The following is a 17,450-nucleotide window of genomic DNA, read 5'->3' as shown; positions in this document are numbered from 1 at the left end:
CGACGAATTTTGCCACGAATAATTAGCAATAAATTTTGCGACGAATTTTGTCACGAATAATTAGCGACGAATTTTGCGATGAATAATTAGCGACAAATTTTGCGATGAATATTTTTCGTTGCAATTTAGCGACGAAAATTGAAATTTTTCGTTGCTAAATTTTGCGACGCTGAATTGGCGACAAAATTTTTTTCGTCGCAAATTCGTTTAGCGACGAATTTTTCCATTTTTTTCATGCCAAAATTCGTCGCTAAAACCTACTTTTTTTTGTAGTGTTCACTCTCACTTATTCTTGTGTTCACTCACTCCGCATTCTCATATCAGTTTGGATATATGTTTTCCTATATTGAGTTAAATATGAAAGTGTTTTAGCAATATAGGTCGGGTCAAGTATGGATTGGGTATGGGTATAGGTTGCGTTAGGTATGGCTCATAATATTTGCATTATATGGGAATGGATCAAAACGAATTAAATGAATCTATTTGGATCGGACTATTTTCGACTCGACCCAAACCCGACCCGTCCCACCCGTTTGACAGGTCTAATCATTTTCGACTCGACCCAACTCATCTCTCACTCTCACTTATTTTTCCGCTCACTCACTCCGCATTCTCATATCAGTTTGGATATACGTTTTCCTAGATTAAGTTAAATATAAAAGTGTTTTAGCAATATGGGTCGGGTCGAGTATGGATTGGATATGGGTATGGGTCGAGTCAAGTATGTGTCATAATATTTGCATTATATGGGAATGAATCAAAATGAGTTAAATGAATCTATTTGGGTCGGACCATTTTCGATTCGACCTGTCCCACCCGTTTGACAGGTCTAATCATGATACTATGATGCGGTGGGAGAGCCAATGACAGCCCATAACCTACCAAAGACAAGCTGGGGCAATTTCGGGGCGCTCGGTATTGCGGAAGCCTCTTGGGATCGGGAAGAGACGCCCCTCACTTTGATTTTAATCGCTCTCTCTGCGACTTGCTGGGAAGCTTATAAGCCATTCTGTGAAGTTTTAAAATTTTTTATTTTTTAAAAATTTTTTTGGGCACCTAAAAATATTTAAATTTCACTCAAAGTGGGTGGCCACATGTATTTTAAGCCATTTTCTAAAGTTTTGAAAATTTTGATTTTTTTATTATTATTCTGTTTTTTGGGCACCTAAAAAATTTGAAATTTCACTCAAAGTGGGTGACCACAGTTATTTTAAGCCATTTTTTGATATTTTGAAATTTTGTTTTTTTATTTAAAAAAAAAATTCAACAAATTTCATATTTTCCCAAAATCTGACTTTTTTTAATTTTTTGGAAATTTTTATGAATTTTTCTAGAATTTTTCAATTTTAATGCACTTTCTGAAAAAACGCTTAATCAACCACACGATCGTCATTGAACGCTTAATCGGCGACATAATCGACAAATTAACCAGGCGAACATCGATCAAAACAACATGCAATCCTAAAATCGGCCCCTAACTTAGCCAACCAAACCGACACTAAACAATCCCTAAACAAGTCCGATTAATACTCATTATACTAGGTAGGGTTTAGGGAGTCGCTTACTTGGTTCAAGGCCAAGAAAAACCAAACAATAACAATATTTTGGCCGGTCGGCTAGTGGCGGGCTCGGCGCGGACATGGGCCCAAGTGGTGGCTAATCGGCCAGGCGCTCGGCACGGCGCTCGGCCACGGCCGGGCGAACGACGGCAGCTGGAGCCAGGCACGACGGCAGCCACGGGGCGGCGGCTGGCCGGGCGGCGACAAAGCTTGGGGCGGCGACGGTTGGGCGGCGATGATCAAGGGCACGATGGCCAATCAAGGCGACGGTTAGGCGGGCGGGGCCGGGCAAATGACAACGCCGGGCGGAGTCAAAGGCACTGGCGGCGACGGCGATGCGCCCTACGAGCCCGAGCGAGGCTGGGCGGCGATGGCGTCGGCGGCGGCTGGGCGACGACGGCTACATTGCCGAGCGGCGGCCGGGCGGCACTACGGCGCTGGGCGGGGGGCCGGGATGGGACGGGCTACGAGCTCGGGCGAGGAGTGTGAGCGAGCTGGGCTGCGGCGAGCTCGGCCAGGCGCGCGGCGAGCACACGCGCGGAACTCGGCGACGACGGCGATGGCGGCGACGGCTACGACGGCTGCAAGCTGTCGGGCGACGGCTGCGAGCTGTCAGGCGCGCAGGCGACGACGGCGACGGTGGGGGCGAGCTGTTACAGGGTACTCGGCGACGACAACGGGAAGAAGAAGAAGAAAATGAAGAAGAAGAGGAAAAGAAAAAGAAGGGGGGGAAAAGTCTGAAAAAGAAAAGTGGACGTGACCGAACAGACACGTGCGAGGGCAAGGGGGAGAGAGAGAGAGAGACGATTGCAAAAATTTGAAACGTGCGCGAATGTGGTTGCGACGGAAAAAAAAATCCGTCGCAAATTTGCGACGGATTTTTTTTCCGTCGCAAATTCGAGATGGATTTATTTTTCCGTCGCAAATTTGTGACGTAACATATAAATCCGTCGCAAATTTGGGACGGATTTTTTTTTCAGTCCCAAATTTGCGACCGATAAAAATTCCATCGCAAATTTGCGACGGAATTTTTTTTTCCATCGCAGATTTGCGACGGAAAAATATTGTCCGTTGCAAATTTGCGACGGATTGACGGAAAATATTTTTCCGTCGCAAATTTGCCACGGATTTTTTTTCCCGTCGCAAGTTTGCGACGGACAATATAAATCCGTCGCAAATTTGGGACGGAATTTTTTTTCGGTCCCAAATTTGCGACGGATTTTGTTTCTGTCGCGAACTTGCGACGGATTTTTTTTTCCGTTGCAAATTTGCGATGGATTTTTTTTCCGTTGTAAATTTGGGACGGATTTTTTTTTCCGTCCCAAATTTGCGACGGATAAAAATTCCGTCGTAAATTTGCAACTGACAATATTTTTTCGTCGCAAATTTGCGACGGAATTTTTTTTTCCGTCGCAAATTTCGGAGGGAATTTTTTTTCCGTCTTAAATTTGCAACGGAAAAAAATTCTGTCGCAAATTTTTTTTCCTGTCACAAATTTGCGACGGACAATATTTTTCCGTCTCAAATTTGGGACGAAATTTTTTTTCCGTCCCAAATTTGCGACGGATAAAAATTCTGTCGCAAATTTGCGGCGGACAATATTTTTCCGTCGCAAATTTAGGTGGGAATTTTTTTTTCGTCGCAAATTTGCGACGGACAATATTTTTCCGTCGCAAATTTGGGTGGGAATTTTTTTTTCGTCGCAAATTTGCGACGGACAATATTTTTCCGTCGCAAATTTGGGTGGGAATTTTTTTTTCGTCCCAAATTTGCGACGGACAATATTTTCCGTCGCAAATTTGGGTGGGAATTTTTTTTTCGTCCCAAATTTGCGACGGACAATATTTTTCCGTGGCAAATTTTCTACTGAATTATTTTTCCATCGCAAATTTCCGATGGATTTATTTCGGATTCCAAAAATAAAGGACATTTTCGAATCCGTTGCAAATTTGCGACGGATTCGAAAAATTGCCGTGAATTTCACTTCCGTCGCTAATTCTTCAATGAACAGTAGCCACGAATAAGTTGTTGTCGTAAAATGAGCGACGAAATTAGCAACGATCCAAATCCAGTGGAAAATAGAATATCGCAAATGTCATCGCACGAATAATATTTGACTTATCGTCATTTAGCGACAAATTTTCCGACGATCAATTACATTAATAAGAATAATCGACAACAACAATAATGATAATAACAATAACAATAATAATAATTATGACAACCAAAATAACACTTGTCGCAATAATAATTACACATCATTAGTGTTTTGTCACAAAAATTTTAATCTTCGTCTCCGTCTTCGTCTCCGTCTCCGTCTTCGTCTTCGTCTCCGTCTTCGTCTTCGTCTCCGTCTCCGTCTTCGTCTTCGTCTCCGTCTCCGTCTCCGTCTTCGTCTTCGTCTCCGTCTCCGTCTTCGTCTTCGTCTCCGTCATCGTCCTCGTCTTCGTCTTCGTCTTCATCTTCTTCATGAGCATCATCTTCATCATCTGTCTCAAAATCGGATTCTGAACTATCTTGTACATTTAATTCGCAAATTTCAGTTGGATCCATATCTATCATTGCTCCACATGGATCTCGTAAAGTTGGAATGTTATATTCCTCAGTTTCAACCGTGTTACAAACTTCCTCTTGTTGATAAGCTCTATCCTTCCAGTGTTTCTCGATTTTTCTTCGTGCTTTGATTTTACATACAGCCCACCAATCAGCTTTGTCACGTTTCAAACTAGGATATGATGGATAACATACTTGAATTGCTTGTTGTGCCAAGACAAATGGTTCATATTTCATATACATTTTCTTGTGATTTATTTCAACCAAATTAAACTTCGTATGCACCTTCATTCCTTTGACGGGGTCGAACCACTTGCACTTAAATAACACAACCCGCATCATTAATGGTCCAGGGTACTCTATCTCTATGATTTCATCCAACAAGCCATAAAAATCATCTTTTGAACTGCCACCATTGGATGACCGAACAAACACACCACTATTCATTGTGGCTTTTCCCATTCCATATTCTTGAGTATGAAAATTATATCCATTTATAAATATGCTGGCCAACTTCGTACTCTTAACTGTGGACCCCATGACAGATGATATAGCAATCATTGCTCTCCAAGTTCATCATGATTACTGCGAACCTAAGGTTACACACGCAAAGTCAATAATATATATTTTAATAAATGATGTATGAAATTTTAATAACTTGGTTTTGGTCCATAGGCAACTTACATATGTTTTGAACCATGCTGCAAATTGTTCATCGCACAAACGGTCAAACTCATTTGGTGGTAGTCCATACATTGAAGTTTGGAAAATCCTAGTAATAAATACCATTTATATATTAGCAAATATTTGACACACAATACATATATTTGCAAATTTATACTTATTCGAAGTATGGCTCGACTTCTGGGCAGTTCAGTAAAATATATGTATGGGCTGCATGCAATTCTTTGCCTGTTAAGTAACGAAACTGACATGCGCCGCTTGGTCGACCCAGATAATTGAAAATAGAGAATGCTTTGCAATTGGGATCAATGGGGCCCTCATCATTTCTGCCTGCTCTCCGCCTCTTGCACTGCACGTGCGGCTCAAAATAGTATGATGCAAATGTTGTCACTTCTTCCACAATATATGCATTACAAATTAAAGCTTCAACACATGCCTTCTTCTTCACTTTTTTCTTCAAATGATATAAGAATCTAGTTGCAATAAAAAGAAGCTTATCAGAACATAATATATAATAAAGTAATTTGAACTTTTTTTAAAAAAAAAATTACCTCTCAAATGGATACATCCATCGAAATTGGATGGGAACCTGCAACTTTGGCCTCATAAGGCAAGTGAACTAAGAGATGCTCCATCGAATCAAAAAACGATGGAGGAAATATCCTTTCTAAGTTGCAAAGAATAATTGGAATATCTCTCTCTAGTTTCTCCATGTGTGATGCTTTTAACACTGTCGAGCAAATATCATACAGGAAATTGCTTAACTCTGTAATGGCGCCCCATACAAAGTTCGGTAGAACTTCCTTGAAAGCTATTGGAATTAGTCTTTCCATCAATATGTGACAATCATGACTCTTCAAACCTGTCAACTTGCATTCATTCAAATCAACACATCTCCTGAGGTTCGAAGCATATCCATCAGAAAACCGCACAGATTTCAACCATTGACAAACAACTCGCCTCTGCTCCTTATCCAATGTATAAACTGCTTTTGGTTTTGGTCCCCTGCAGCTTGCATCCACATCTAGTGTTGGCCAATCACAAATATCTCTCATATCTTTTCTTACGTTCAAGTTGTCTTTTGTTTTTCCGGTGACAGCCATCACAGTATTCATAACATTGTCGAAAACATTCTTTTCTATGTGCATGACGTCAAGATTATGATGAATAAAATGGGCCTTCCAATATGGTAGATCCCAAAATATACTGCGTTTTGTCCACTTATGTGTACTTCTGTACGCAAAAGTCGCACCGTGAGGGTTCTAAACAACAGTTGGAAAGTCCTGCACCCGCTCCCAAATTTGATCGTCGATCAATCTCAATGGTGGACGTGTTCTTTCAATCCTATTCTTGATGAACTCTTTTTTATTCCTTCTGAATGTATGATTTATCGGTAAAAATTGTCTGTGACAGTCAAAATAGCTGGGTTTCTTTCCATGTTTTAATCTAAATGACTTTGATCTCTCCAAACATATCGGACATTCTAAGATCCCAGCTGTACTCCATCCAGATAATATTCCATAAGCTGAAAAGTCATTTATCGTCCAAAGAAGAGCAGTCTTCATTACAAATGTTTGATCGGTAGAAACATCGTATGTAAGGACACATTCCTCCCATAGCCGTTGTAACTCTTCAATCAATGGTTGCATATAAACATCTATTAACTTTTTCGGATTTTGCGGGCCAGTCACGATCAATGTCAAAAACATATAAGATGTCTTCATGCACATACCAGGTGGAAGATTGTACGGCGTTAAGATAACTGGCCAACATGAATAACTTTTTCCTGATTTCCCAAATGGGGCAAATCCATCGGCACAGAGATCTAACCTGATGTTTCGAGGCTCTATCGCAAACTCAGGGTATGTTTCTATCAAAATGTTTCCATGCCTCTGCATCTGAAGGATGACATATTAGACCCTCTTCTGTTCCATGATTTGCATGCCAAGTCATGTGTTCAGCAGTGGCTTGAGACGCATAAAGCCTTTGCAATCTGGGGATTAAGGGCAGATAAAACATTTGCTTGCATGGTCTACGCTTCGATTACGAACCCGCTCCTGTTAATCTTGTACCTAGGTTGGCTACGAGAATTTGCAAGATTCTGCATTTTCATCATCTCTCCAATATAACATATAACCCCTACTACATACATCAATCCTTACAACCGGAAGACCTAAGTTATCCACTAGCTTTTTCATATCGTAAAAATCACTTGGCATGATGTTATCACGAGGCATTGTTTCCCGCATTACTTCAACAAAAGAGTTGAAGCAATCCGCAGACACATTATGCTCTGTCTTGATATTTAACAGTCTTGCTGTCACTGATAACTTAGTGTGGTTGTCACAACCTGCCCATAAAGGTTCATCTGCTGCTTTCAACACATCCCAAAACTGATTAGATAAAAAGGTTTCATTACACACATTCCCATCAAAACCCGTTACTCCTATCTCTTCCAATTGTGATGTATGACTAGTACCCACTTGTTCAAGTGTAGGAGTAAAACTAGTACTTGCATGGTTCGATTCTGAAACAAAATTCTGACCAGCTGCATCAATCACCATCCTCTTGTATGGATTCAATTGGTCATAATAGCTACATTCTTCCTTAACTAAAAATTAGTCACTTCTTCGATATCCTTTATCATATATAAATGGTTCACCATGGCAAGTCCAATTATAATAATTCGAAGTAAACCCAAATCTACAAAGATATTTTCTAACTTTATCACACACATTAAATTTACTATTACTGCACTTTTTACACGCCTACAAAATGTGATAAGACCCCAGTGGCAATTAGCTAGGATCGATAAGGCCTTGATGTTTTGTTGCATGTCCATCAATTCAATGGAGTATGGTCTTATTGGCGGTCTTTGCAACTTCTGGTCACCTTCTTCATATTGTTTCTTCCTTCCTTATGGCCCGGTAACCATAACTCTTTTAGATATTTGGACTTTAATGGATCTTTCTCCTTTCGTTAAATTCCGTGGTCAAGAAGCTCTTAAGTGTTTGCCCTTCCAAAATACAACCTCTCTTGACCTTCCTTATGACAAATTTATGGACAAATTTGCTAAATCCGAAGAAGAAGTTTATCCTAATGAGCATGTAGCATTCCTTCTATGTTGGCTCTCACGGTACATATTTTGTGCACCAACCTTGTTAGTTTCTTCAGAATTCCTCAACATTGCTCATATGCTCTCTCATGGCCTCAATGTGGGTTTAGGTCGAATTGTTCTTGCTGTACTTTATCGATCCCTCACAAATGTTTAGACTTCTCTTTCTAATGCACATCCTGACCCTTTCTTTGGTCTCTTATGGATGGTGCATGGATGGTTACGAATATACTTTCCTCATCTTTTCTTCGATGTAGGAGTACCTCCTGTTCATTGGCCTGAAGCTAACTATCCTCCTATTGAAAGAGAATTTGGCCTTTAGAGACTTTGTCATCCTCTTTATAATCCCTCGACAGGGACTTCTCTTTTTGAAAGTTTCCTTCAGGCCTTACTTTCATTTAGGAGTTTTGTTTTCTATAGAGTCTGTGTCGACGTTCTTGAGCGTAACCCTTCTTATGACCAACCTGACACTTGTATTTTCTGGAAAAGCATCCTCGCTCCCTGCGATTTGATTGTGGATTTTTCATCCAAAGGCAGGTTCTTTTCAGGTTTCGAGGTGTATAATCCACATTACTGCTCTCGCCAATTTGATCTCACCCAAGGTATTCCAGCTTCGATTGTCTACTCCATGGAGTACCCTTTTTCTCATGTCACTAGTCATTGTTTCATTGATGAAGGGAGTATTCTTTGCTGTAATGAGATCACACGCACCATTCTTGAAAGATTTGACTACATCCATTTTACTGGAGAATCGCACAGCACTGATGTCTTCACTGAATGGTAGGTTGAATATCAAGCATTTATTTTTTCGTTGCATGTTGATGTAGTGATGTCCAAAGTCACTCGATTTCTCCCTGGACTAAATCATCCATTCGAGAGGCCTTGTGATCTGATGTCCAGCTACAATGACCTTTCTTCGGAATATCCCTCTAATGGAGGTACCATTTTTAACAATCAATAGATATAAAATCTGCTTACTCAGCTTTTACCTTAACCTCCATCTTCTATTGTCTTTGTCTCGCAGATATGAGCATTACGTCATGAAAAATAAAGGTTGAGAATTACATCAATACCCCTATCAATACCAATCTTGAAACTCATATCTCAGTCTTTGATACTAGCCCGTCTCCACCGATGTGCATCTTTGGTAAACAATCCCTCTCTCGGGGAAATGGCAAATTTCAACCCAAAAGGGTTCGGCTTTTCCATTTACTGTCGCTTGATTTAGCTCATATTTGCAATGATACTATGGTGGAGACGGAGATCAAATCTCTTCTAACTGACTTATCAAGTTTACCTTTCCCTTTAGACTGTCTGGCTATGGAATATGCTGTCGAGGAGTTGGCTCATTCTTTTAATTCAACTCTAACATCCTACAAGTTTCGACAGGATTGCATCGATGTTTTCGACAAGCTGGAAAAGTCATATTTGGACATGTGCGAGGATTTGGATCGGGCACATGCTCTCCTCGCACGTTATTAAGCAGTCGATGACATTCCATTATAGCGCCTAGCTAATCAACTCAAACAGGTGGATTAATTGGAGATTACATGCCATGCTATGGAAGATCAGCTTCAAGAGGCCACCTCTGAAAAAGATCAGTTCTTTGAGGCTAATTGTGACATGGAGATGCGCTTACGCAACTTTTGCTTAGGGATTAATCAATATTTTATGTAACCATGGGTCTAGCTTATCTGTTAATATTATATGTTGTTATATGTTAGGGTTTTTGCTTTTATCTAAGTCCATGTGTATTCCCGATTATTGTATAAATGCAACTCTCCTTTTTACTAAAAGTGCTCAATCAAGGAGCTCTACCTCTGATCCTCTGTTTCCCTTTTTGGTGTTCTTCATTTAAGCGGCATTACACTATCGCCAACTGTCCAATGCTGATCTCTTATATCAAAAGTAACCAAATTTATAGCCTGTCATAATTGCCCATATCTCTGGCGGATAATACATATAATTGTAACCCTTCACATTCTCGTAATTGGTAGATATTGATCATAAATGTCCTTTAATTCTGATAGACCATATCTACTAGGGGTGAGCATGGTCCGGGTTGGGCCGGTCCACCCCCTAACCCTAGGACCAACCCGCACAGTGTTGGTCCTCAATTTTTGGGACCGAGGACCGACCCTATTGAGCCTAGGACCGAGGACCGGACCGACCCAATGGGTTCGGTCCGGTCCAGGGTCAACCCGGGACCAACCGATAATTTTTTTATTTCATTTTTTGTACCAGGTTTAACCCGGGACCAACCGACCCAATGGGTTCGGACCGGACCGAACGCGGCGAGTGGCGAGCGACAAAAGGCTAGCAGCGAGCGGGACGAGCACTTTCAATAACAAGACTGCAACCCACAAGATGCAAGGAAATTCACAGAAAGACCAGCATTTTCACGACCAAATCACTAGCAAATGTCAACAAAGGGAACATGTTGAGGAAAACTCCTATTGATTTTGAAGTTGACAAAACCTTCCATGTTATTGTAAATCTGATACTTATTCTGAACTATTCTATTCCAGGAATGTATATATATTATGGAAGCTCAGAAGGAAGTTTTTCAGACTTTACAAGCTGGTAAATACATTATTGAAGACCCACATAATCTAAGTTCTGAGACTCAGACGCTGAAATTATTCAGACGCAGACGGAGAAATTTTCAGAAGCAGATGCAGAAGCTGAAATTTTTCAGAAGCAGACGCAGATGTAGAAATTCTTCAGATGCAGAACTCAGAACGAAAAACAACAACTAGTGATCTGGTATGGATTTCACAGAAGGAAAGCTTTGATCTCAATTTAGCAATTGCTATTGTACACAAAACCAAACTTTCAGAAGGGTTCAAAACAAACCTACAAGATGCAAATCACCAAAAGAATATCGGCGTAAGAACAAGCTAATCTCACTTGTGTTCTCTGTTTGATTCTCTCGGTCTTTTTTTCTACTTGTCGGGATTTATTTAGCAAGTCCAAGAAGAAGATCTCTTAATCACCGGCTTCATCTCGCTTGTCCTCTTCCAGGGAAATCATTCCCAAGTGCGAAGGATCCTCCAGCATCATCTTCGCTACCAAATATCCTGCTATAGACCATGTTTGGTACTTTCTTGCTTGCTTGCCAACATATCTACCCTTTTTACCATCATAAAACAGAGATGCTACCGAAGACCCATCTAAGTGCATCATTTTGTAAATGATTTTTAATGGGTAGTTTCTCCAACTAAACTACCCATTTACAACCCACTACCCGGAGCAAAGCAAATGCGAGAGGAAAACCGGCGAATTTGACCAACTCATGTCGAGAATCGCACGAAAAGAGACGCTACTAAAGCACCGAAACATGCGAAAGAGGAATTCACACGAAATAGAGATGCGACTGAAACACGTGAAAGAGGAATTCATGCAGCATAACATCCAAAGCCCAGCAAAGTGCGCGGGTTTCTTCGCACACGTACACCCCCACATTCAGGCGAAACGAAACCACACCCTGCAGAAAATCGAGAGAGCAGCAAATGCAAAGGACAACCGGCTAGAGAGAGATAGCGAGAGAGCGAGACTGGCGATCGCATGGGAAGAGACGGAGACAGAGACCGGCGAACCCGACGGAGACGGAGACCGGGCGATGGAGACGGAGACGGAGACGGTGAGAGTCGGAGAGGATAGAGTATCGGAGATTGAGACTTGAGAGGCGTCGACCAAGAGTGACTGAGTGAGCTTGTGTTGTGAGAAAGTATCCTGATTTAGGGTTTTGAATTTTTTAAATTAAAAATTAAAAATATTATATTATATATATTATACCGGTCCGGTCCGGGTGGGCGGTTCCACTCCCGGAACAGGGAACCGGACCGGTACCCACCGGTTCCAAAAAATTGGAACCGGGAACCGGACCGAAACCCTTAGAACCCACCGGTCCTGGTCCGGTTCTGGGCGGTCCTGGGCTGGTTGGGCGGGTACCGGGTTTTTTGCACACCCCTAATATCTACCCCTTTCTTGTGTAAACTACCGGCAGATTTAGCGCACACAATCTCCCATTCATCATGCCATTTCATTTCCAACAACACCAAATGACGTGTCTTTGCTTTCTAGTTGGTTCAACCAACCTGTCAGTTGCATTTATTACTCATGTCGCTTGAATTCCGAATGACTTCTTTTGTGCCCTTTGATCTCGGTTCATCGTATTTATTCTATTCTTGTATAAACTGCCGGCGGACATGATCTCCTATATACCTATTATGACGTTCCATTACCCCTAACATTAACAGCATCCCGTGACATGTCTTCATCCTCCAATCAATTCAAGAAACCTGTTAGTTGCATCCATTACTCATGTCACTTGGACTCTACACAGTCCCTTTCGTGTCCACTGATCTCGGCTCTCTATTTAAACGACCTTTGTGAGCTCATTATCGCTACACTTTAATTATTTTCTTTCTTTGTTAACAATCCTCTTGAGTCCTTGCAATAGTCTTGCCATGGCCAACCTTTCTTCTTCTTCATCCTCTAACGCTCCTGTTACGGCTAGTGCTATCACCTAGAAGGGGGTGAATAGGTGATTTTACCAAATTGAATGATTTAAACGTGCGGAATGAATGTAGTCGAGATCAACAACTCATATGATTAATATTAGATGGATGCGTATGACAAACTTGTATATAAGTTGTCGTCAGATGATTGCATCTAATGACTAAGATGATGTTCTGACGAACATGTTTGACAGATATGTATGCAGTATAATGTCAGCAATAATAAATAAAAGTTTAGGGATAGAGAATACTGCACATGGATCTTTATAGTGGTTTGGCTTTATCGAGCCTACGTCCACTCTCCACGCTGGCAGTCTGTTGGCTGTGTTTCACTATTGAATCACCAGAAGATTACAAGAGCAGTGCTTCTCAGTTGATAGACTACACTATCACGTACACTCTTCACTCAAGTAATTTTCTTTCTAAAATCACAGCATGGAAAACAGTAATCACAAGTGTGTAAGATCGAAGCTCTATTCAGACTTTGGAATTCTCGATTATGGTTCTTCTTTCTTGTACGACGTTTGCACTCCTCTACTTCCAATCTATCCGTTGGAAAATCTTTAGAGGACTAATCTCCAAATTAAACCGTTGGAGAAACTTTCCAAAAGAAAATGCATAGCCGTTAGAAGAAGAACTATTATCTCCGAGTGATTTGATCGCCCATACAATCAAATCAAGGTTTCCATAAGTGTAGTTATTCGTGTTTAAGGAACGATCTTGTGATTGCCAATTTGAATATCTTGAAATATCAATTTGATTATCCTGCATAAACTTACCAAAAATACCACTTATTGAATCTGACGAGTAATTTTGAGTCTGATGACAAAGTCGTTTCATCGACTAAGTCTGATGACTCAGCATTTACCTGCATCAAATAACTTAAGTGTAATTCTGGTCAGTAACAGATAGTTTTGTCATTCCTCAAAACTCATTAGGGATTCTTCTCAACATTCTCCCCCTTTTTTATGATGACAAAACTATCTATATACGATGTAAATAGTCTATTCAAATGATATAACTTTCGAAGCATATATAAAGCATTGTTAAGCTCTGAAATCAATATTCATATTCTGAAGCATATGCTTAGCATTGTTAAGCTCTGAAATCAATTCATATTCTACCGGTTCCATACTTGCATTCACATCTTCTGCCGCTTCTCCCCCTTTTTGACATCAATAGAAAGGATAGATAGCATAATCAATAAAAATTAAGTCGAACAACCATTGTCGAATCATATGTCAATAGTCAAAGTTCACACCAAGTCAAACATTTAACAAAAACCAATATGGAAAGTTGAAACAAATAGTTTAGAAATGATAAGTTGGGAAGAGATGTGATCAATTTGGCTGATTTGCTGGAGGGGCAGAGGGTCCTGCAGATTCAGATGAAGAAGCTCCAAAAGGTGCATATAGGAAAGGCACTTGGATAAGACTGAAGCTAGAAAGTTGGGTCAATCGTTGCTCAATATGTGATGAGAGCTGATGAATCTGGCCCGCAGTGTTAATTGCTGCAATTTGTACATTAGTTCTAATTTGAATCTTCAGATTGTTGATCCTTGCTTCCATCAAGTCCTTGATCTCCTGGATTCCTTCTTTAAGTTTATTGCGGAGTTCACTAACCTCATTCTGAACTGCAGCTTGTCTCCATCTTAGATCGGTAATTGCTGCATGGTCTGACATGGATGAGGAGATAATATATCCAGAAGGAGTGTGAGTGGTTTGAATGTCAACAGATATTGCTTCCTTCCCTTTGCCTCTCTGTTGATCTTCAGATGGACTGTTTTCACAATCATCTCCTTCAAGAGGAAAATCTACAGAAGTTGCTTCTGAAGGAGCTGCCTCTTATGTATTCTGATTGTGGTCCTCCTGTATGTCAGGCAGATTAAAGTCATTGTCCTCGACATCTTGAGCATTTTCTTCCTCGAACTCCTCCTACATTTCAGCTAGATTAATGCTATTTTCCTCATCATTGTGAGCGTTTTCTTGCTCAAACTCCTCATGCATTTTAGCTTCATGATCATGTTCAAACTCCTCCTATCTCCTAGAGGGCCCTTCCTCAGCTTCTTTCTCTGCAGTAGCCATGTGTTCTTACTGATTTTCAATGACTATTTTGTTGATAATGTCACTTAGTGACTTCATCAAGTGTTCCTCCTCATCTCGCAGTCTTTGAATTTCAAGCTGAGTGGCAGCATGTCTGTCTGCACGGGCTTTTTGCTTGGCATCTTGAAAAATTAGCCATTGCATAAACCTTGACTCCTCAAGGCTCCTATCATCAACTTGAGATTGTTCAGCAGATTGTTCATCGGATATTTCCATCTCATTAGAATCACTGGCCATAGCTTGAGTTCTTTTGGCTGGTCTGTCAGTTCTGGATGCTGTCAGCTACACTTTCCTCTTTCTTACTAAAGGTTCAATTGATTCCTCTTCATCATACTCATGAAAAATGTTAACAGAGCCCTTGTTCTGTGCATTCATCATTTCGGCAGGAATAATCTTACCCTTTTTATCCTTCCAATTTTCACCATTAAATCTGTATCCCATCTTAGTCATCATGAGTTCTCCAACAGTCATAGTTTGAAGAGGTTTACCTTTAAGTTTTGCAGGAATAGAGATTTTCAAATACTCAAAGATAGCGGTGATCAAAGCTCCAAAAGGAAGTTGACCTTTACTCTTCTTGACGGTTCTATACATTTGAAGAAGAATCATATGGGACAGAGAAATGGGAAAGGTGGTTTGAATTGCCCAAATCAACTTTGCCTCATATCGAGAGACATCGATTTTGGAAGATCCGTTGGGTCTGAGATAATTGATGATGATTTTGTGTAGGACAATGGAATTTAGAGGAAAAAGAGTGTGAGATACATGAGATGTAGAGCCTCTGATGAAAGATGAGTAACCAGACAGAGATCGATGTTGACACCTATTTTTAATTTGCCCAAAATTAATTGCACAAAATTTAGGAATTAATTTTCTTTAATTCTTAAAACAAAAAATATTTCTATTTAAATGCATGGCATATAGAAATTAGGTACATTTGCACTAATAGAGTCTATTATAGAGTTTAATTTAAAAAAAAAAATTCGAGTCGGGCCGGGTCGAAGTTGGGCCGACCCGGCCCATTTCTTTTTTCCTTTTTCCCCCCCGGGCCCGGCCCCTTTTCCTTTTCTTTTTTCCCCTTCGCGCGGGCCCGGCCCGCTTTCCTTTTCTTTTCTTCTTTCCCCCCTGCAGCTGGGCCTGGCCCGGCCCAGCCCTTCTTCTTCCTTCTCCCCCCGTCGCTCTCCTTCCCCTGTTCGCCTCTGTTCACGACGTCACGCCGACGTACGGCGGCGCCGCTCCTCGCCATCGCTATCTGGCCAGAGGAAGGCCGAGAGAGCACACCGACGGGACTGGCATTAATTGCCAGTCCCGTCCTCTCTCTGTTTTCCCGGCCTCTCTCTCCCCCCCTGTTCGCCTCTGCTGCCTCGCTGAACCGGACCCCCCTGCTCTGCACCGGCCTGCCATGGCCACGAAAGTCGTGGGGTGGCGTAGGCCGGTGCAGGCCGTCGTCATTGCCGACGCAACGGAGCCGGGGGACGCCGCCTATAAAAGCCGAAGAGAGAAAGAGAGCCCCCGGGTCGGCCATTTTGAGATATAGAGAGAAAAACAGAGAAAGGGGGAGACGGAGCGAAACAGAAGAAACTGAGAGCTCTTCCGGCGGCCACCGCGCCTCAGCCATCCATCCCCGCCGCCGAGCCGACGGCGGCGATACAGAGAGAGAGAGAGAGCCCCCGGGTCGGTCGTTTGGACAGACAGAGAGAGAAACAGAGAAAGAGAGAGATCGAGAGAGAATAGAGAGAGAAAGAGAGGAGAATGGGTTTTTACAGGTCCTCAGCCGCGTCGCCGTCGCCCCTCGATCAACCGGAAGTCCCCAGATGCTCCGTCGACCGGTGAGCCTCTCCCGGTCCAGACTGCCCCTGTTCTGCTCTGTCCTTCCCTGTTTTTGCACGCGGTCCGCCCGGGACTCGCGCCAGCTGAGTCGCGCGATTCCCGGCCCATGCTGTCACCGATCCCGGTCCCCACTCGCGGTCAAACGTCAGCCGCAGCCGTCGGAACTGACCGTGCCGCCGGAGGAGGTCGAAATCGGCTGATTTCCACCGCCCACGCCTAGTGTTCGACAAAATGCCTCAATGAGGCCGGTTTTTGTCTTGTCGCCGGCCGGCGAACGGCGGTCCGACGGCGGCTCAGGTGAGTGGTGTAGCTTAATGGTGGTACAGGGGGTCAATTTGGGGTCAATTTGGGGGGAGGCGACGGTCTGGGTCGGCCGGCGGACGACCAATTTTGGCTCCGCCGATGTTTCTCCCCCGCGGGTCTGCGAGTTCGGGTCAGACCCGACCCGAATCAGCAGATCCGACCCGGGTCAACACCCGGGTCGGATCCGTTGACTCGGGTCGATCGAAACCGACCCGAATCAGCAGATCCGACCCGGGTCAACGCCCGGGTCGGATCCGTTGACTCGGGTTGGTCGAAACCGACCCGGATCAGCCGATCCGACCCGGGTCAACGCCCGGGTCTGATCCGTTGACCCGGGTCGGTTCCGACCCGGATCCGCCCCGACCCGGTTTTATTATAATATTATTTTTTTAAAAAATTAAAAAGAAATTAAAAAATTAATTAATTTGAAAAAAAAATTAAAAAATTTTTTTTCTTTCTTTTGTTTTTTTCTTCCGAAAATTTTTTAAAAAAAAAAAAATTTGTACTTTTTTTTCTATTTGGGGTTTATCTAAGTGTTGTAATTTATGGTTGTATTATTATGCATGCTGTTATAATTGCATAATTTACCATGTTTAAATTAGATAAGCCTAGGATTGCGCGGTAGTATTTTGCATGTTAATTTTATTACCGTTGTATTATTATGCATGTTTTTAATACAATCGCATGAGTTGTTTTTTTTTAATGTCATCTGACTTAGTTAAGGTTAGAACCTTAGACTGCATGAATTGTTATGTTCTTGACTGCTAATCGTTTCTGATTATGC

This window comes from Syzygium oleosum, unplaced genomic scaffold (genome assembly GCF_021117445.2).
Source record: "Syzygium oleosum isolate NSW1041296 unplaced genomic scaffold, Sole_v2.1 Sole_v2.07, whole genome shotgun sequence".
NCBI lineage: Eukaryota > Viridiplantae > Streptophyta > Magnoliopsida > Myrtales > Myrtaceae > Syzygium > Syzygium oleosum.
The sequence above is the reverse complement of the archived record's forward strand: the minus strand, read 5'-3'. Positions refer to the sequence as shown.